At 34.2% G+C, this 22,813-nt stretch overlaps 1 long non-coding RNA gene across 4 annotated transcripts; it reads left to right on the plus strand.

Annotated features, from left to right (window-relative positions):
• The first annotated feature begins 424 nt into the window (after nucleotides 1-424).
• On the plus strand, nucleotides 425-3,822 carry LOC145582039 (uncharacterized). Of its 4 annotated transcripts, none has more exons than XR_014099729.1 (4): nucleotides 425-745; nucleotides 1,478-1,592; nucleotides 1,878-3,280; nucleotides 3,470-3,822. It is a non-coding gene; the product is annotated as an uncharacterized LOC145582039 (long non-coding RNA). The 4 variants fall into 4 exon arrangements; XR_014099731.1 differs by having other exon boundaries at nucleotides 3,475-3,822; XR_014099730.1 differs by having other exon boundaries at nucleotides 425-762; nucleotides 1,878-3,822.
• Nucleotides 3,823-22,813: the final 18,991 nt, after the last annotated feature.

The raw sequence follows: 22,813 nt of genomic DNA on the forward strand, positions 1-22,813 counted from the left end.
AGCAAATGACTACTACGAGTGTTCGAATATACCAAGCTAAGCTTGATCTAATGGTAAAGATTGTACCATTGAAGTTAGAGGTTCAATCGTCACTAGAGGCAATTTGAGAGTGGGGATCCTTTACCCTTTCTCCCTCACTCGCAAGTGTCTGATCCACAAATACCGTATCTATAAAATCGTGAGAGTTGAGATTTGGTTAAGGTTTCTTACCGTTAAAAAAATAATAATAAATAAATAAATAAGAAAAAAAATAAAAAATAAAAAACTACGAGTGAATAAATGTTTCAACAGCAGTAAATTTTTTATTTTTAATGTATTGCTTATTATCAGTGATTTTATTACTGCACTTGAAAAATAATGTTAAAAAAAAAAAACTACTCCGTACCTACCAAAACATTTATCCTTCTGTGTTTTCTCACTCGTTCTCTCTCAGTTTCCATTGAAGCGCACTCAACATTCTCCAATACCTATTGAGGCGAATTTTGTCCTTCATTGAAGCAGCTTCTAAGATAAGATTTTACTTTCTTTTTCCGATTTCAATTTCATAATCTAGGGTTTTATCCTTAATTTTATTCTCATTGCACTCAACTTAGGGTTCTTCTAAACCCCACGGGTTCCTCCATTTCACGGCTTTCTACCCATCATCCTCCACCCTCGTCTGCAAGTCTTGGATTCAATTTAATTGATTATTTGATTTCAATTTAGCTCCATTGTTCGCGATTGAAATTGCAATTCTCTTTTAGAGGTAAAATTGTCTTTTAGGTACTTGCTCAATTCGTATCTTCTGGATTAATTTATACAATTCAAAGCGGTTTTTTGATTAATTTTGTGTTTTTATTTTATCTAATCATCTAAGTTCCCTGAATTTGGTTAAAGGATGTTTGTTTGTGATGTAATATTTGCATTTTGAGTAAAAATTCTAGTCAATTCTGATCTAAGTGGTTGTTGATGAACAGTTTATGGTGGTAATCAATGCTTTAACATTTTACACTTAGTGAGTTTGTGACCTTAGTTTGATTATGATGTGTTTTGTGTTCTGAAACAAACTAAATTGTGGGTTAACGGTGAATAGTGAGAGTCACCGTTATCCTTGCCAATCCATGATAAGCTAAGTTGTGAGATTGACATGAGCATAGGTACACAATTATTTTATTATTTTTTATCATTGTTAAAGCTGAAAATCCCAACTCAAGATCGAGTTGGTTTAATTTACAAGAAAGATAATACAATTGGGATGAATTATTTCCGTCATTGTTTTTTACTGAAATTGGAGTGAAATTGCTTGAACTTAAGTTTATATGTGCACAATTAAGCTATTTTAGTTAATTGATTTTCGGCCTTTATGATATGTGAGAGAGTTTATATTATACTATTATGATTGTGTGGGATATTTTGAATTATGGTGTGAAAAATAATTGGCTAAAGTGCATTGTCATAGTTGTAGCTACTAATGATGTGCTGATTGCGTTTATTGTAGATCTGATGATGAGAATTTAAGGTATTGACATATCGATGTGAGCGGCACTCCACCTCTCGTTGTGAACTCCTCCTTGTCTCCTATCTATAACTATCACCAATATGTTCTTGTTAAGGTATTCCTAATTTTAATATTCTAGCTCTAGTTGAGTTTCTGCCTAATTTTGTGTGTAATTTGATTGATTTTTTTCAATAATTAATTCACATTTTTTTTCCATTGAATTTTTGACATTCCAATTGTTGTATGTATTGGAAAATTAAATTCGTGATGGTGATGAGCTACATTTTTATGTTTGGACCCTGAACTATATAGTGTAAATTTGTAATTACTGCAGATACAAATGATGATAATTACATGCCTTTAAAAACGTCTTGAGTAGAATTTTGGCCTCATATTGCAGGATGTAGCTATGATGACACAGATACCGAGTAGTGTTGATCACCTTGAAGATCACAACAACATGGACACTCAAGAGAGGATGTTTCAATGACTAGTTCAGATGAGGTATCTTAACTTGTTTAATTTGCATATTATAATATCACCATCTCATTTATGTTCTATAATGTGTTTTTTTTGACAAAGAGAACTAGAAACTAAAAAAACACAAACACCTAAAAGGACCAAGAAAGAAACTGGCGATGACGAGCCTTAACTGAGCCAGAGATATCCACGAGTGGGGAACCTTGCTAATCCCACAAGCCGTCATGTGTTGAAGAATTTCCCTAATCTCCGTTAATAACCAAACACAAGAAATATCATCTGAACACAAATGACAAAGAAAAGAAGGCAAATGCGCACAATCCGTATAAATAAGGAGCCGAACAAAACCCCTACGATATGCGACACGCAAGGCCCAGAAGCAAGCTTGAAGCGTAAAGGACGTCCGATAAGCCCTCGAGCCTCCTCCTAAAATCCGATCTGAATGAATTTCCCTAAAAACAGCAGAGAATCATCAGCAAAGAAAATATGAGAAATCGAGGGAGGTCCACGAGAAATGCGAATGCCCTTAATAAGAGAAAGATCCTCGGCTCGACAAAGCATAGCTGAAAAAATTTCCATGCATAAGACAAACAGATATAGGAGAGAGGATCACCCTGATAGAGACCAGAGACCGCACTGGGGTTGAAAAGAAGGAGTTGGATCACCATTAATCAGCACTTGGTACGAGACCGTGGAAATGCACTACTGGATTAAATGAATCCAATAGGGAGGGAATCCAAACGACTGCAATACCCTTAGCAGAAAATCCCACCTAATCCGATCATACGCCTTGTTCATATCAAGCTTTAAAGCCACGAAGAAACTTTTCCTAGCCTTCGACTTATTCATATATGTAAGAATCCCATGAGCTATTAGCCCATTATCCGAAAGCAGCCTGCCCGGAAGAAAAGTTATTGACTCTATTTTGCTTATTTATAATATCAAAAGTTGCATCTAATTTGCATATTATAATATTATAGTTATAATTTGTATATGACTTACTTGGTTGCTGAACATCATTATATTTTGCATCTAACTATACCATGATGAGGATGAAATATCTTGGTTGCTGGTCATAATATCATTTTATAATGATTGCGAGTAAGAGAGGGAAGTAGAAAGGGTTTGAGGTGAGTTGCCTATGTACGGATTTTCTGGAACAGCTTCCACAAAATTGTCTATTGCCGGAAGTTCAACCATCGGATCATGTTGAAACTTGGTCAGCTTGTTGAGGACTTATAGAGCTTCAAATTCAACGGTTGGATAGTTCGTTTGAGCTCTGGTTTGTCTATAATTGCAGCTGGACAGAACCTCTACTTTCTGGTGATTTCTTCACTTTTGTTCACTTCTTAATTCTCTTATGTATGTACTTGTTGGTGGGTTGTTATTGTTGTGAACTGATTTAGGTTTATTTTACCCTCATAAAAGAAAGGGTGGACTCACATCATGTGGTTTTACTCTTCACATCGAAGGGATTTTCATGTAAAATCTTTACTCTTTTCTCTCGTGTAGTGTAGGAGACAACACCATGATTTGCTTTAAAGGAGTGGTTCTTCGTTGTTCTGGATGGAGTCTAGTTGCAATAGGTTACGTACTATTGTAACAAGTGTTGGGTTATCTGATGGTGTGGAAAGAGTAGTGAAGCACCCTCTATTCTAGTTGGTCGTTAGTGGTGCTAGTGCTCATCGACTCATTGTAACTGCTGGTGCGAGTGATTATCGTTGCTGGTGGTGCCAAATGCTATGCTTAATGCTGCTTAGCTTCTTGTGTGATAGAAGATGTAATGTAGTATATATGTATACAAAGCCTTGTAAATTTTAAAATTTTGATGAAATTGTAATATTACAATAATTTATTAATGAAATATCTAAATTGTAATATATATATATATATATATATATATATATATATATATATATATATATATATATATATATATATATATATATATATATATATATATATATATATATATATATATATGCATTTTTGTATCATTTAAAGAGAAAAATTAAAAAAAAATAATAATAATTATTCCTATGGACTCGATCATTAGCCACAAAAAAAAAATAATAATTATTCCTATAGACTCGATCATTAGCCTCAAGAATATTTGTGGCAACAATGTTTATTAGCAACGGTAAAACTTGTGGCAAATCATTTGTTAGCCACGTTAAAAACTGTGCCAAGTGAATTTGTTTGCCACGTGAATACCTGTGGCATAAAATATAAAGTTTCCAAGACAATCATTTTCCCGTGGCAAATTTCTAGCCACGACCTCTTGTGCCATGTGAGTAAATTTCGAAATTCCCGTGGCTAAATTATATAGTCACGAGTAAAATTGTGGCACAAAGATCAATTTGTTGTAGTGAATCCATCAACATAATTCCTAAATTAATCACAATCAATCAATCATACAAGTTTCACCCAATCTCTAGCCAAACAACTACTCAATAATCATTATCTAATTAATAAGCAACTAAAGAAATCAAGAATCAACAAAATATGAAGAACAATTACACTAATCAAGATCAAACATCAAAATCAAATCAAACAAACATGAAATCAAACAAAGCAATAAAATGAGATAGAGTTAGAAATCCTCATTAATTGATTATGGAGATCTTCAATACAAATGTCACCTTGGATCTTCAATCTCTCAAATCCCCAATAAAATCTCTCACTTTCTCTCTCTAAATCTATTCCTAAAACTAACCCTAAAACTAGAGAGAGAAACTCTCAACTAAGCTTAAATTATGATCAAAATTGTGTCTCAAAACCTCTTCCAAAAATCAGGTTAAGAAAGGTATTTAGAAAAGGCACGGAAACCAAATCGATCGAAGCCAAAAACAGGGAGGAGCGCCCGCGCACGGGTGTAGACACCCAAAAATGTCTCTCCAAAAATCACGTCATTTGATTATCGAACGAGGTGAAAGTGTTGAAAGTCTAGTGATGAGGATGTTTTTATTAAAATATTTCTCTTTCTGTTTTAAAAAATATTTCTTTTCTTACTCTATTTATATAAAAATAGCCAGTCCAATTTGGTTTGGTCCACGATAAGGGTCCAATAATAGTGTAGTTGGATTGGGCTTGAAAAGAGCTTTCCAATGATATATTATAAGCCCGATTTCGATGAATTATGAGGAAGTTATGGATTAAATTAAATTAGGTCCAATGATTTTTAAGTGTGGCCCAATGATTTAGAGGAGGGCCTATTAATTATTATTCCTAAAGTAATTAGGATTGATTTTGATCTTCTAGGAATAATTAGAAGGTTCTCTTTAATTCTAATAAGATTAGGATTGATAATAATATTTTTAAAAGATGTTTTATTTTGAATAAAATATATTAAATCTGATTTTAAATCTGCTTGGACACATAATTACTTGTAACCGGTTTTAAAGGTAATTACGCGTGTAAAAGCGCGTTGACTTTCAAACCAGCGCGAGACGACAGCGTCGTCGCCAGGCGCTAACTTTCGTCGCCTGGCACTGGCCTTCGTCGTCTGGCGACGAGCTTGTCGTCTAACGTTGATTCCTGTCGTTGGCGACAGGGGGTATTTTATTCCAAATATGATTTTCTTTGATCCCGTGCTATTTTTTCTATAAATAGGGGTTGTATCTCCTCTGTTTTCAGAAATCAATAATCATCGATCATCTACAATTCACAACCATCATCTCTCTTTATTTTCTCTCTCTCTAAAAGCTAGAAGCTTTCTCTTTCTCTATTCTTTTTCTAAACCTTCCCCTTTTACAAAATTCCTCATTCACAAGTTCTAGATACACCTAGCCAAGTTCGAAGTTGCCTTCGCCCTACACGTGAAAGGTTGATAATTTCTGAGGGTTTGGTCCCAAATCTCTATTTCAATTATTTAATTTAATTGTTCCGTTTTAATATTTTTCCTTGAAGTTACTAACGTGTGTATTTTGTTATTAGAAAGATATACGAGGCATCGAAGTAAGTACTTTAATTGTTTTATTGATCTTTCGATATAGAGATCATGCTTAGCTTATTTTGTTTATTCCTAGTATCATGTTAGGATGTTTTATTGCTTCCTAGTATCATGTTTAGGATTAACTAATATTTCTGATATTATTATGATGCTTCCTATTTCTTTCCTAATATCATGTTAGTATCATGCTAGGAATAAGGCTTTGATCTTTAATGTTTAGTGACATGCTAGGGTTTGTTATTAATCTTGTTAGTATCATGCCTAGGATCTTGTTAATATTATGCTTTATTGAGAATATTATTATGATGATGATTGTCATGTTGCTTGATATATATATTATTATTGTTATTACTTGATCACGCCCTCTCTTGCAGGTTTAAAGGGAATTTGTACTTGTAATCACGCTTAATAATATAATTAATAATCTTGTTTAGGCTAATATGATTATAATTCAAGTGATCGCCAATAATAGTTTTGTTTGTGCATTAATATTCAACCAACATAGATTAAACAGGTTTAGGGTTAATTTATTGGTTGTATGTTAGTCAGAAAGCACACATGAATACGAGAAGAATAAAGAAGAGACCTTTTTAGGGCAGGTTCAATCTCTTTTAGGTTGGATTTGTACCTTCATCCCCGAACTTCCAGTCATGGTTCTAGACCTATTGGAGTTAGCGATCTCTTAGATCGTTAAGGGGTGTAACCTTCACCCTGTGAACAGTTTACAAGTTTCTAAAATTTGTTGGCGACTCTTTTACTCTAGCTTCCTTCCCTTTGAACGCCACCATACTTGTGCATGATCACAGTGGGGCTCAAGTGTGGGATAGCTTGAAATATTCCCTACAATGGGCCATGCGCACCCGCGCGTGTAGGCTGCGCTCCCGCGCTCTTTTGGGTTTCTTCGACTTCTTCGATGCCTCGTGCGCTTGCAAATGGGTCTTCGTGAGCTCCACTTGATGAACATTGGGGGTGGCAGTTTCCAAGGGCCTCCACGGTGGGTTCAACACCATTTTCCATAAGAGCGCGGCTTGAGAGCGCGGGATCTAGAACTTGGAGCATCCACTTCTTTGCATCTTGAGCTTTCCTAATGCTATAAGTTTGCTCCAAATTCATCTTCCAACTTAGTTGGCCACTAATATCAAGACCCAAACCTCGTACAATACCTGTAACCACGAAAAGAGAGCAAATAAAGGAGAAAACACAAGAAAAACCATAAAAACACAAAATAAAAGAGAAAAGGGAAACTAAGGAGAAAAAACATAAAAATAAGCATTTATTAAGAAAGAAACCTATGAAAAGAAGGTAAAAACAACCTAAATACACATCAAATGAGTGCCGTAAATGACACTCATCAATTATGTGTTTGGTTCTTTCCTTTATGCTTCTGCAATTTTAGACCACTTTTGAGCATGATTACTATGTAGTAATTGGTGCTTAATGGTTGGCTCAAATTTTCACATAATTGCAAATAAATTGCTTTAAGTGTGAAAAGTTTGTGTTTTGAGGCTCTTAAGTACTAAAGATCTAACCTTTAATTATTTTAGTTGGTTAGAACTTTGTGTTACTAAATTCCATCATTTTTTATTGAACTTTCTTGATTTAATCATTTATTAAGTTGCTTAGAATTATAAAGTTTCAAACTTGTGATTGAATTTTAATTAATCTTCATATTGGAAGATTTGATATTTCAAAGATTCGCAAGTTAAAGTTGGAATTTTTCATTGAATATTTATATTCATTATTCCAACTCCCATTAAATTTTGTCAAATCTCATGATTAATTTATGTTGGTTAAATTAATAGTGAGAATAGCCCTTCAATTTTGTAGCATCAAGTTGAACCAAATGTTATTTAAAGAATAGTTATTGAATTAATTTTGGTTTGTGCACTAAAATTGAATTTAATTAAGTTGAACTTGTTTTATTTTCATTTTGCTCAAATGTTGATTCTAAAATCAATTTAGAATTAATTATATATGTCACACAAAAAAAAAATCGGGATAAAAAAACTCGAAAGCATAAGCACGCAAATCAAGGCACAATAACCGCGAAGATACCTTCGGTCAGCTTGGCTTCCAAAGGATGTTGGGCTGATGCGGCTTGTGCGGGTGTGAGCGAGCAACTTGGCGCCGTGTTTGGTGCACAAATACAATGTTGTTGTGAGGGGTTGCGGGCTGCGGCTGCCACGCATCATGAGCCTCGCACAGCAGCAAAAGGTTGTGCGGGCAGCAGCCACGCAAAGCGCCGAGGCTTGGTGCCTAGCAAACCAAGCCTCATTGCTTTGTGCTATGCACTCGAGCAAAGTGAGGGGCTATGTAATTTTGTGTTTTATTTCCGTTGTAATTATTTTAATTGTGATTATTTATTTTAATTAAATTTTGGAGGTTAGGCCACGGTTTTAAGCGGCACTTGCAAATTTTTTTAATTTGGCAAAATTTTGGGTTTACCGGCTTAATTAATTGGATTAATTTAAGTTGGATGCGGAATTTAGTGGGAGCTTCATAATTTATTTGAGTTACTTTAATTGCGCTTAATCACATAATCGGTTAACAACTTTGACTAGTTTTAATTAGGCGCATTAATCAGATTAACCACCTAAGTTAGTTTACTAGTTTACGTGTGTTGATTCATTGTTGCTTGTTTTTCGTTGTAAAATGCATGGGCCATTCACAAATAGAAAATGGATGAATGAATGTATATTCTCTCACAGGTTTTATGAAATGGCAACTAATGGGGCCCGATTAGGATAGAAAATACGGACTGTGTTCCGTCATGTATTTTTGTAAATCTAAACACGGCCTGTGAACCGTTGTGTATTTTGTACCTTAGTATTTATATTAGTCCTAATCGTAGATACTAGTAGTGGCATAATTTTGGTTATGTCTTGAAGACGGAATTTCTTGGAAGACAAAGCCATGAAGTTGCAAATCAAGACCTTTGAAGACTTGAAAACTCAAGGGGTCATGCTAGTTGCCAAATGCATCTTTTATTTATGCTTTCGATATATATATATATATATATATATATATATATATATACTATCTCCGTTAATTATTATGTGCAACTTTGGGGTATTATTTGTGAGATATAAAATATTCCAAAGTTGCACATAATAATTAACGGAGGTAGTATATAAATTATATATGAATGATATGTTAGATGCATGTTTTAGGATTTCAAATGTTGCGATGATTAATTAAGTTCACTTAAATCAACCAACATAGAAACCCTAGGTCCCTAAAATATTGAGTAAAACTTGCCATTTCAAAATAACACTTACTGAACTAATGTGCATAGTGGTGGACTATGCCAAAGCTAGGCATCAATATCTCCCTAGGAACGTAAGGTATGTTAATGGGCTTGCCGAAGCAAGCATCACATACATGTTGATTTTGGTTAGACTCGACGATATGAGTGATGGAGTTCTAACATGTCGTGGCAAAAGAGATAAATTATCACGAGAGCATTAGATGCGACGATTTATCTAACCAAGAGTGGCTTGGAGCCATTAGCAAGGAGTTGCTTACCTTAGAGTAATAAGTGTTAAGACAAGTCAAAGCATGCTTAATCACTTATTGATTCTTTGGATCTTGGAATCACCTTATTCTCCCCAAATGGGGACAAATTTAATGCGTGGATAAGACGTCTAATAAGATTAAATGTTTGCATGTATGCTTTTAAATTTCAAACTTATTATGTTTTTATCTTGATAAATGGTTATACTTTGCACTTACATTTGTAGAATCCTAAATCAAATTATATTGATTTCCATGATTGGTAAAGGAAATCATTGAATGGTTCTCAAAGAAAGAAAAGGCAATTCTAAAATTCAGTTCTCATAAATGATTTTTATAACTAATCCGAAAGGACGGTTGGACATCATGTATTCAAAATACTAGCTAGTTTAGATAAACATGAAGTATTAAGCTAAAAACTCAAATTGTCAGAAGTTAACAACCAACATATCTTTTCGCTTCATACACTAATGAGTACAACTCATTAATGTAGTAATTCAAGCACGAATTAATGGAAAAGATGGAACTTTGTTTTACGGTGCACTAGATGCTTAATTATGCCTAACAAAATATAAAAGTCAAAGATACTTAAAGAATTGGTTCTTAAAAATTATGAAATGATGTATAATAAGAAATATAGGAATCAAGGAACAAAGAAAAGGAATAAATTCCATTTCTACCAAGAGTTCATGTTATTATACTAAACTTAGCAGCTTATTATCTTCACAAGTATCAGATACTGCTTAAATGTTCCACTTTGAAAGTGACCTCAAACCATTGAAGTAAAGCTAAGTTATTGACTTACACGCTTAGAATGAATCAAGAAGTGGTACATTAGTTGTAAGATCGTATGCTTTGTTTAAAGACCTTTTAAAAACTAAGGCTGGAACAAATAATGGTTATTATTATGTTCCATAATCAGCCAACAATCCATTAACACATGGAAAGACTCACATTCAATATAAAGAGCAATAGTTGTAAATTTATTTGAATGGCATGGTTATCTAAACCATGAGTTAAGAATGCTCGTCTATAAACAAACATTTCCCTAACATGAAAACTCACAGAGTTCAAATCATAGGCATGATTTGTGTTCCGAACATCTTTAGCAATGTTACATTAACAAGAACGTACTCAAGGATATATAGCCTCTTGACAGTTGATCGATTCGAAATCGCTCTAAGACAAGAAAGTCTTACTTGTTGAAACCGATAAAGTAAAGAGCTATTGTTCTTGGCATAGACAATTGACTCCAAAAACTAAAGAAGATTCAATTAGTTCAATGTTTCACAAGAATTTGAAAGAATATGGCTATATTCATCAAATGTGAACAAACTTGACCTTGAGTAGTTCAAAAGCTCAATGAAGTACAGAATCGACTTGGCAAGATATCAAAAACATCTAGATTAGATCGAGCGATATTTGCTTGAGCCAAGTCTGACCATCTCAAAGTTATGAAATTGAAATTTTCATAAAATAACTCCACAAAGAACATAGTATGTCTTCACAGAGACCTTGATGCCATTTGAAAATGACTCGAACGATGATGGATCACATCCTTTCCTATAAAACTCTTAAAGATTTGCACAAATGACTAATGTTACACTAACAAAATGTCGAAACTAAGAAAGGACACCATATTCAGTTATGGATAGAAATAACTTCTAAACGTTTTTTCAAGTATATGTCTAAGGCTCTTAGCCTCAGTGGGAGCTAAATGGCTCAGTGGGAGCTAGGTAGCTCAGTGGGAGCATATTGGCTCAATAAAGGCTAAAATAGCTCAAGTGAGAGCTAACTGTTTGTTTCACAACGAACCTTTACCCAAAAGACAATATACATGTCTCTTTATAAGCATTCAAGTGAGACTACGGACATCACTTCCACAACACAATGGATGACATAGTATTTGTTGCTCTAAGTGGTGTCTTTCTGGAAAGTAACACATTTCCAAAATGACAAGTGGAAGGAAAATGAACTCGATGACCGATGACCATTGAGATTAGCAACAAACTAGAACTGAGAATCTTGAAAGACTCAAAAGGGCTTCATGAGAATGATTGATCAAGAATACTCAAAGGACTTTACAAGTGCCTTAAAAGAGAATTCATTACTCACAAAACTTCAGAAAAGTTGGAGTAAGATCAACATAATCAAAGGGCTTTGAAAGCGCCTTGAAGCTTAGTGTTTGATGCAATTACCCCGTATAGGTATAGAATTCACCAAAGGTTTAGATTGAATCTTATAAATTTCTATTAAATTAGAAATAAAACTAAGACTTACAAGCATACTATTTACTATTACATAGTAAGGGAATAATGTCTTATAAGATAGCTACGACAAATCCAAATTCCAAATGATGGACTCCATATTTGAAAATCATGTTTGAAACTTGATTAATTTGTATGAAGGGTGAAAGACCCATCGATCGCAAATAAGTTTTCAAGGAGAAAACTAACAAATATGGAAGTATATATGCATACATAGCTAGATTGGTTGAAAAGGATATAATTAAATTCACGGAGTTGATTTTAATAAAAACCTATTCACCAATCGAAATGCTCAAATCTTTTCATGATTATTTTAGCAAAATTGCACATATGAAATATGGCAAAATAGATACCAAAACCGCCTTCCTAAAATAGGATTTTGGAAGTGACTATGAAAATAGTCTAAGAGTTTTGAAAATCTAAATAATGCTAGATTTGAAAGCAAGCTCAAAAAATCCATTATGGGATTGAAGGAAGCATTACATAAAGGAAATGGAACGTGTTTTCTCATAAAATTAATAAAAGTATTGGCTTATAAAGAAACATAGAAATTCTTATGGATAAGAAGTTTAGTGGGAGCAAGAGTCAATATTGTAAGGTCCAACAAGAAATTTACGAACTCTGTTGTAAATTAACTATCAAATGCTAAAGGCTTAAATTTGAAAGAATTTTTGACAATGGACCAAGATAAAGGCGACACTTAGTACATATTGGGAATTAAGATCTATTGTATAGACTTAATAAAATGTTTGAACAAGTAAAGAAACTTAACGTGCAAGCTTAGCTTGTAGCTTGCTCGGTAAACTAGCAGCCCTAGCATTAGCCCGCAAGCATGCGAGCAGGCCGATGCTAGCAGTGCTAACACCAGATCGCAAGCACACAAGCGAGCCTAGCAACAGCCCGCTAGCTCGTGTGGGCTTGTGGCATGCTAGCAAGCCTAGTCGATGGGCCAAGGATGCAACATGGCATACCTCAAGGCCCAAGGCTTGGGGTGTGCCATGAACATGTCGTTGGTCATCCCTTGTTTAATTTGACAAAGTGTGCCATGCACATGGGGTTGGTGGGTTTATGCTTACCCTCCAAGGATGGGTTTGTGGTCCTTACCTACTCCCTCCCACATGTTGACACTTGTCATTTGACTATCGCATAGATAATTCAATTTAATTTGGAATTAAATTAATAGTTTACGTTTCTCACCATATTATTTCTCCCACATGGAAAGATGATTAAAATTTTTGGGAGCCTTTGCCTACCTCACGAGTTAGGATTATTCACTTGAGTTGAACTCAATAAGGCATCTCCAAAAGAGAGAAAACCTTTAAGTTCATAAAAACTCTAGTAAGTTCATTTTTGGTCTAGCTCGGCTAAACTCCGAGTAAGGGCCGGATAGGTCGTGTTGCGGTTGGATTTCCATTGGAGGTCTACGCACTTGCGGGACTTGTAGCTTTCGAAGTAAGAGCTCATAAAGCGAGCGAAGCACGCATCAAGAGTAATATTGTCTTTCTCCTTATCTTGTTAATTATGCTTATTAGTTATATTAATTGTGAGCGGGTCTTGGGGTCGGGTTTTGTTTCCGCGGAAAGTCGGACTTTTCGAAACCCAACAAAACTCTCTTTTTCCTTTGGAATTTCTAAGTGGGAGCATTGAGAGCCTACACATCATTGAAGTTGATATTATTGGTAGCATTGTTTGTAATACCTCGAAAATTTCCTTATTTTAAAATACTCTTTTTACTCTAATTAAAACTATTTTAAGGAAATATCCATAATATTACCGCCACCGTGATAACGGCTAAGGCTATTTTTCAAAGTCACACAGCGGAAGTCTAAAATAAAACCAACTTTTAAAATAAAAACTTGAGTTCACAACCTCAAAACAAAATAAAAATAATTAAATCACAAGTTGGAACCAATCCAAACATATGGCCCTTTAAAATATCCAAATTTTATTAACACATTAAGTTTAGTCCATAATAAACAACTAAAACATAAAGCTAGGAAAGCATAACAAGTAACTCTCGGCACTCATTCCCATCATGCTCTTCATGCTTCAAGTAACTGTTATTTCCCCTTTATTTCAACCCTCTACTCACCATATAAATGGGTCATTGTAAGGTCAATCAAAGGAAAGCCAAACACAAATACAAAACTACGAATCAGCAAAAGCTGAGTACATATACATCACACTAACATGAATATCCTATCAATAAGAATAGTAATAAAACATGCTTGCCATACAATCATAGTCAACTTACCTTTGACTCATAACTAGCAATATTAGTTATTAATTAATAGATTTGGATTACGCATCGAACGGGTTTCCTTCCTTAAAAATATAGCCCATTAAAATGGAGCTTCCAACCAAGAAACTACCCCAATTGGCACCTACTATGTCACACCTTGGTGACGGAATTTCAGCACATAAATAATATTAAAAGAAAATACAGCGTCCTGTACCCCTGTAGAAGCTATGGTTAAATATAAAACCCCATAACTCCCCCCATATGTTCATACTCATGGTGTATACGTTCCAAGAGTTTTGGTGCGTATCCTCTTAAACTTTACGTGATTTATCAATTTGACATGTGAAGACTCCAACCAATCAATCAAGAATAAACATAATAATAATCAACACATTCTTCCAATTAATTCTTGAATTAGTGAGCACATACTATTTATTTTAATTAAGGTTCCTTGCCTAGTTTTGTGCATAAAATTACGCGATTACTACCTTGGTGCATAGAATGCACTAATAAACTTTCTTGACTCAACCTCAACTTATTTGAGTGAGCAAATAAATAAACTAACTTCCTTAACTCAACCCAATAATAAATGGGTGAAAATAAAATTCATGAATCATGTTCAATAATTCAAATTATAGCTCTTTTAAACATACATAAGCCTTGCTTATTAAATTCATGCTTCCTTGATACTCAAAAATAAAACATACTTCCATGATTCACATATATTCAACTTGTATTATGCTTGAAATATCATATTCACATGCTTACATAATAATTCATGTTCAACCATCATCAATTCTAAGCATATAATCAACCAAACCTGCTACTAATTCATCACTTCAATTACAATTCACAATCCTAGCATGATACTACGCATACACAAATATTCTTGTGCACATACGTACCTTGAATAACGTCTAAACTCGGCCACACTTGCTAGAAACCACCTAACTCGAAACTTCTTACAATTAAAAATACATAATTATAATTAATCCACTATTCTAACAAATTTCCAGCAACTATAATACTATTTAAATCATACTAATCAATCCCTTTTAATGACAATAAAGCCATAAAACTTTTTCTTTAAGTGGGTACTTTAAATCCTTTTAAAAAGACTTGATTTTCATGACCTAAATAAGTTTTCAGCGTACTTATTTAGTATAAAACATCACTTTTAGACTAGAAAATCATATATAAATCATTAAAACTTTTTTCCCTTCTATGGGTAATCAAACCTTAACTCAAAAATTAAAAAGTAGTGTGTGTAAATAAATTTTAGCATTAAATTAAAGGCTTTAAACTCATCAAAAACATGATTAGACCATGAAATAATCAATAACAACAATCTAGCCTCAATCCCTAACCAATTATACAAAATCCCCAATTTCTAGAGTTTATATTTTGGGGTTTTTGATTAAATAAAAATCTTAAATTTATATCAATAAATTAGCAACATCAAAATCCCAAAATGAACACCAAAACATAATAAAAATCATGCCTTTAAAACAATAAATCAATAGAATTAATTTTAGGATTAAATTAAAAAAGTTTTTTTTTTATACACACAAACCGAAAAGAGGAGAGAGAGGGAGGAGAGAAAGAGAGAGGCGCCGGCCGGCTGGGCTGCTGGCGCTGCTGCTGCTGCCGGTGGTGTGGCCGTGTATGAGGAGGGAGAAGGAGATAGGAGAGGCGTGGGATTTTAGGGGAAAAAAGAAGAAAAAAAATAAAAGAAAAATAAGGGGAAAAGAAGAGAGAGAAAACAAAGAGAAAACCTTTGAATTTTTGTGAAATCTAACAATTATGAACTTGTGTAGAAAAATCTTGAGGTTTTAAAGTATTTATACTCTCCTTTTAAAAATAAAACTCATATTTACAACTTTGCCATTACTAATTCCTACTCTCTTACAAATTCTCCCTTTGGGCCAACTTATTGAACCCCTAAATTCTTAATAAGTTGGCTCACTCCTTAAAATAGGATTAACCCAAGTAAAAATACTTTTGTTGCCTCAATTCATGATTACATTTTATTTATACACATTTACAATTTATTTAAATAAATAATTTCTTTATAAAAAAAAATCATTTTAATAAATAAAGTAATTAATTTATATATATATATAAATATAATAAAAATACGGAGTATTACATTGTTGGGCTTGGGTAATGTAATACTCCGTATAAAAGCCCAACAAAACCTAAAAGCCCACTACCCACTTTTCTCCATTTCACTCACGCAGCCACACACTCAAAATTTAAGACATCACTTCATCTCTTACCTCCCAAATTCTTCCCACTCTTCCCAAATTCTTCCGATTGATCTGATCCGATATATAAAAAGTGCGTGAGTGAGACGGAATATCCGATTGATTCGATCCGTGATCCGCATGATCCGATCTGAAAAAATGGATATTCAATCTGATTTTTTTCATTTTAGATATTTCGGATCGGATTCGGATCACAAAATCTCCAAAGTCGAATATCCTATCCGATCCGATTTTATAATTAAAAAAAAATTATTAAACAAAACACGTAATGGGTAACAAAACCTAAAAGCCCACTAACCACTTTTCTCCGTTTCACTCACGCTGTCACACACTCATAATTCAAGACATCACTTCATCTCTTACCTCCCAAATTCTTCCCACTCCCCAAATTCTTCCCACTTTCACAGTCAATTAACCATATAAGGCCACCGTTTAGGGCTTCAATCATTTGCTTCGTCAATTCATAACTCACCACCGCAACCATTTTTCAAGAAGATACGAAGAAGCAAACGCAATTTTGTGGCTGAGTACCCATTGCATCCGATGTATCATTCAGATTTCGTGACTATTTGCCTAGCTTTGTAATTTTTCATGATCGAGTATCCCACCTTTGTAATTTTTCTTATTATTATTGAATTGGGAAATAGGAATTATGGAATGGGTTATAATGGAGAGTATAATGTTCTTATTACAAAGTAAAGTGCAACATTTGTAAAATACGAAGTGATTAACTCATAGTATTCTTATCCTTATATTCTACAAAGTGCTTTTCTTTCCTTTGAATGATTTACAGTAGTGGTCTGGATTGATTGTTGGACAATTATAATGTATTTGTTTGCCATTCGTAAAAAGAGAAATTTGTTATTGAAATTCGGATCGGGTATCCGGTGATCTGATTCGAAATTTCAGATATCCGAAAACCGAATATCCACTTTTTCAGATCGGATTCGGATCAGAATTTTGATGATCCGAAATTTTCGGATATCCGAAATTTCAGATCGGATATCCGATTTGGCCAGCCCTATGTACTTTATGAGTCAGATTCTGAATAAAGAGACGAACCATCTCCTTGTCTTTAGGAGGATCCACTAAGAGTGTAGCTATTTCTCTCCACCTGCTAAGATAGGCAGTGAAGCCTTCATTCTCTTTCTGTTTGAGATTGGAGAGTTCACGTTCAGAAGTCTTAGCCTGGATGTTACATTTATAACGGTTCATGAATCTTTCAGTAACATCCTCCCAAGTCGCAATATGCTTGGATTCTAGAGAGTAAAACCACTGTTGGCAAGCATGCTCCAAGGAAAGAGGGAACACAGTAGGGAAGAGTGCTACGTTTAAACCCTTGAAAGCCATTGTTGTAGAAAAAGCCTTTAAGTTGAACATTAGGTTATCAGTCGGCTTAAACTTTAGAATGTCCGTGGTAGAAAACTTCTCAGGAAGCTTGTCCTTGATGGCCAAAGAAATGGCAGATTGCTCCACGTAGGTAAAGTCCTCGGACATCTTGCTCATTTGTTCCTTGATCTTGTCCATTGCAGCCACAGTGAGCGTTTGCATCGTGGCTGTGACTGTCGCGATGGACTTGTTGATGTTCTCAACTTCTTCCCTAGAAGCTATTGGAATGAATTCAAAATGAACTGGAAACGAAGATGGATTCTGCAGAGATGATAGCGATGGTTTCCTTGTACGCCTCTTAGGTTTAAGAGGTTGTTAAGGCACTGACTCGAACCGTAACAATCTACCCCTGCTTCTCGACCAAGTGCTGCGATATTAAAATAAACGCACCTTTAATGACTAGACTCAACCTTGACTCATCCGGAAAAAGAAAAGGCAACAAATTTTTTGATTTTTTTTTATTTTAAAAAAAAAGTATGTATGGGAGGATAGCATTTGATTTACTCCTAAATAAAACGAGAAAAACAACACAAGACCCTCCTAATGAACGACATGGTGCACGACTCAAATTAAAGAAAAAGTGTGTGAACTCGACTTGACTAATGAGTGATTAAATGAGGTTATGGACGCGTGTTATAACCGTACATCCAGACAGGACACCAAACAAGACATACGAATCACATAACTACGCACAAAAAGCCCAAACAAAGGACTAACAGAAAATTTTCCTGGGCACCGTGTCACGGTGCAACTATTGTGACACGGTGCATTATACCGTCAGACGGTACAAGGCACCATGTTACGGCGCTGCACATCGTGGCGCGGCATTTCTGCCATGACACAGTGCACAGTTTCAGGTCCAGTTCGTGATTTTTCCAGATTTTATTCGATTTTAAGTCCGTACTAAATACTATGTGGAATTAAAAACCCTCGGTCATGGGTTAGTCTAAATAACAAAATGAACAAACGCATGTGGGGTTAGCAACAAATAAACCAAGTAGCACTTAGTCACGATGATGCAAAGAAAAAGTTCGCAACCTAGCGTCAAGATATATGTTCGACTAGGGTCAAGCTTTTTGGTATCAAAGGGTACCATGGTTAAGAGTTTAGATGCGTTGGCAAGGCAGCCTCCCCTGAGGGTGTATGCCAACGGGCGGCTCCGCAAGTTCGTGATTAAATCGAACTCGACTCCATGGTTTGGGTAGATTAATAACTTGAATGAACCCTTATTGCCATGCGCGTTTTTGGGTTGATAAAGCTTAAATCCCCCTGGGCTAAGACGTATGTAGAACACACACGTTTTTTCAGAAAAATCGAAGGAAGCTAATAACGAGAAAAAAGACAGAACGACTGGGAGAATTTTACAGGCACCTTAACACGGTGGAAGATGCAACATCACGGTGCAGTACACCATCTAACGGTGTTCTGTACTGTGCCATGGCGCTTCAACCATTGCGCGGTGCTTGTAATATTCAAGCAGTGCCTCGTTTTCTTCGATCGCGATCAGGTATCCAATTTTTCCTACGGGACGAACCTAAATACGACGTAAAAACGGATATGTATATGCAAAAAGTGCCAAATATATCACAGGATTACGATTCAAGAATCTTTCAAGTCTCATCCACTCATCTTAATTAATTACCGATCACTCAAATCGATAATTGACTAAGAATCCTCCCCAATGGAGTCGCCAAATTGTAGGCATCGTTTGAAGTGCGCTTACGTTAAGCATGTGTGAATATGCTCGGCACTCATAGGAAGTGAAAATTTACATAATACGATTAGGTACAAGGAAAGTAGGGAGCCGCCAACAAGTTTTTAATGAACTTGTAAACCGTTCACGGATCATTTAAGGCAACCACGATAAGGGACAACAATAAGCAACACCGATTGACCCGTGAAGGTTACACCCCATTCATAATCCATGAGATTATTAACTCTATATGGTTCGAAACCACGAAAGGAGGATCGGGGATAATGGTACGAAGTGAGTCATGGAGTCACATTCGCCTGTATTGACCTCTATTCGATTCTTATTATGAAAAATATTTCCTGCGATCTCAAAGGCATACAAACAAATATTCAATTCGCTCCAAGCTATTATTATACTAAATTGGTTGAATATTAATGCACACATAATTCTAAATATTTGTGATCACTTTAATTAATAACAAGATTTAAAAAGGAACCTAAATCGGTCGTCTAAATTATCTTATTAGGCATTATTTTTCAATTACATATTCTCTTTAAACATGCAATATGGTGATCAATATATATAATAAAATTAACATTAATATTGGAATCAATTCAACAATAAATCCAACAATTAATATATGATAAACATAATAAAAATCATTAGAAAAATAATAGAAATAAAATAAACATGATTCCTTACTTTGATTTTGTTTGCTTGCAACTATAAAATAATAAACGCGTTAATAACTTCAAGGAAATCAATAAACAATAATTGAAATTAATTAAATTAAATTAAAGTTGATTTGAGGCCAAACCCTCAAACAATTTTACCTTTCACGCCTTGTCTTAAGAGTAGAATTACGGGTAAAGTACAAACTCTTTGGAGTGCTTACGGGAAGTATTGTGAGAGAATAGGGTAGGCTAGTGTTTTGGCTAGAGCATAGAAGAGAGAAGAGAGAATTATTTCTTGCCTCGGACTGAAGCAATCAGCGGGGTATTTATAGAGGAAATGAACAGGGGATCCCACGAAACTCTAGAAGTGATAAGAGCCGCAGAAAAATCCTAATTGAGCACCGCGTCAGAGTTGGGCATCGTGACACGGTACTTTCTACCGTGGCATGGTATAGCACGCACACTGTGTCGTAGTGTACAGTTTTGCCAAAAATGCGTCCAAATTCATTTTTAACCTAATTTTTAATCATTAAGGGCCTATTCTGATTGCTTGAACTGAGCTGAGATGAACTGAACTGAACTGAACTTATTGGGGCTGAACTGAACTGAATATTTTATGAGAGAAGGAAATTAAAAACTGAACTAAACTAAACTGAATTGAAAATAATCTGAAGAGAACAAGCCCTAAGTTCGGTATTTTTAAGTGTCATTTCATAATTCCGGACTTATTTAGGTTTATTATTCATTAATCAGGCTCAATTAATAAATAATACGAAATGAATTAAAAAGGTTCGGGCCAAAATATAAATTGGACTATGCATTGACTAAACATTAGGATTGATCCGTTGACTATTTCGTGAGCTGGGTTTGATTGAACATGGACTTTAAGCACTCCCGGGATTAAATACTCAACCCACCCAATAATGGAGGTGAAAACTTGTTCATCATTGGGTTTGGTTTCGGGGAGATATTTTTAGGTGTCTATAGTTACCCTTTGACAATAAGATCGATTTCAGGTTGGTTGGTGTTTCTTGGTGGTATCCTTATTTCTTGGAAGACTAAGAAGCAACATACTGTTTCTAAGTCTTCTGCAGAGGCAGAGTATTGTTCAAGTCTAATATAACTAATGACTTAAAATGGTTGAATGCACTACTCGACAGTTTGGGAGTCTCGCATCCCCATGCAATGAGCTTATTTTGTGATATTCAATCGGCCACATATATTGCTTAAAATCCGGTCTTCCACGAACGCACCAAACATATTGAGGTTGATTGTTATTATGTTAGGGATGTGATTCAAAATGGTGCTATTAGCCCTTCCTATGTGAAGACAACTGATCAACTCGTAGATAATTTTTACTAAGGCCTTAAGTAGACAACAATTCATGTATTTGCTTGACAAGTTGGGCATTTATGATCCGTATGCTCCAACTTGGGGGGTGTTAAACCATGTAATGTATTTAGTAGGCTAACGGTGTAGTGTATAGTTTGGGCTATCTGCTTATAAGCCCAATTTAGTTTGTATAAATACGTTTTTCTACATTAATACACACTAGGGAAAAACAATTCCTGAAAAATCCACTAATCTGTTATTTACAACAAATCATTTTTGTAGAGATGTTCACATTTGGAATGGCAAATTGAAAGATATATTCGGTTCAAAAAAAAAAAAAAAAAATTGAAAGATATATTAATTTAAAATGCATTCATTCAACCACCTCAGTACATAATCATTAAGAAGTGACAACAACACTTTCACATGAAAATGACACCAATCATATCAAATTAAGGACAAGCAACAATATCACCATTCAGGCATTCACCATTCGATATTTTTATTTTTATGTGATTTTTAAATATGTTTTCTTTTAATTTATTTGTCAAATAATGCAAAAAATAAGTAAATTATCCTGAAATATTTAATAAGTGGAAATTGTATGCAATGGTATAAAAAACTTGGTTTAAAGAAAATTTTGGAACAATTTAATTTTGAAAATGGAGCTAGAAAAAGCTTAAATTGACGAAAGAATTACATTTTTTAAAATTAAATGTCATAAAAGCTATATCATGGTAAGGATGACTACCATAGAAATTTCAATGTTAAGATCAATATACTATATGCATGATATTTACACATTTAGATTAATATAAAGATAGATTGTCAAGCATAATGTACTAATTAAAAGATTGTAAATTAACTAAGCGAAGATGATGATGATTATGAAAGTAATTTGTATCTTTAGGGACATTTTACAAATGATATAGTAATGAAATTTCATTGTGAAAAGGTTGTGGCAATGAAATATTGCCTTATTTCTATAAGATTTTCCATAATCAATAATATTATAATACTGAAACAGACACCAGCAGGAATGATACGTGTCACTTCCTGGTGCTGTTTTTTTCCCTCCAAAACTTTTTTACAATCTTTTAATTTATTCACTTCCTAATAAAATATTCTTTACTTTATATAATTGTGATTCATTTTTCTTATTTTCTTAAAAAAAATATTCACCAACTTATAATCTCATGTAATTTAGATTATATAAAATATTCACATATTTTTCATATATTTTATTGTATAAAATATTATTCTATTATCTTTAACTTTTTTGGTGTTCCACCTGGTTCATTTAGGCTAATTTAGATTCGGGGCTCAATTCTAGGTATAAATTAAGATTTAAACTTTTTAAATTTCATTCAAAAATATGAAGATATTTTTTTAATAGATTTTGAATTAATATTAGGAAAATTTGTAATTATTAATCCCAACTTTGGGTCATTTACTATGACTAATCCCAACTTTTCATTATTATTGAATAATCCCAACTTTAGGGGGCATTTTCTTTTTATCAGGTTA

This window comes from Chenopodium album, chromosome 15 (genome assembly GCF_948465745.1).
Source record: "Chenopodium album chromosome 15, dcCheAlbu1.1, whole genome shotgun sequence".
Classification (NCBI taxonomy): Eukaryota; Viridiplantae; Streptophyta; class Magnoliopsida; order Caryophyllales; family Amaranthaceae; genus Chenopodium; species Chenopodium album.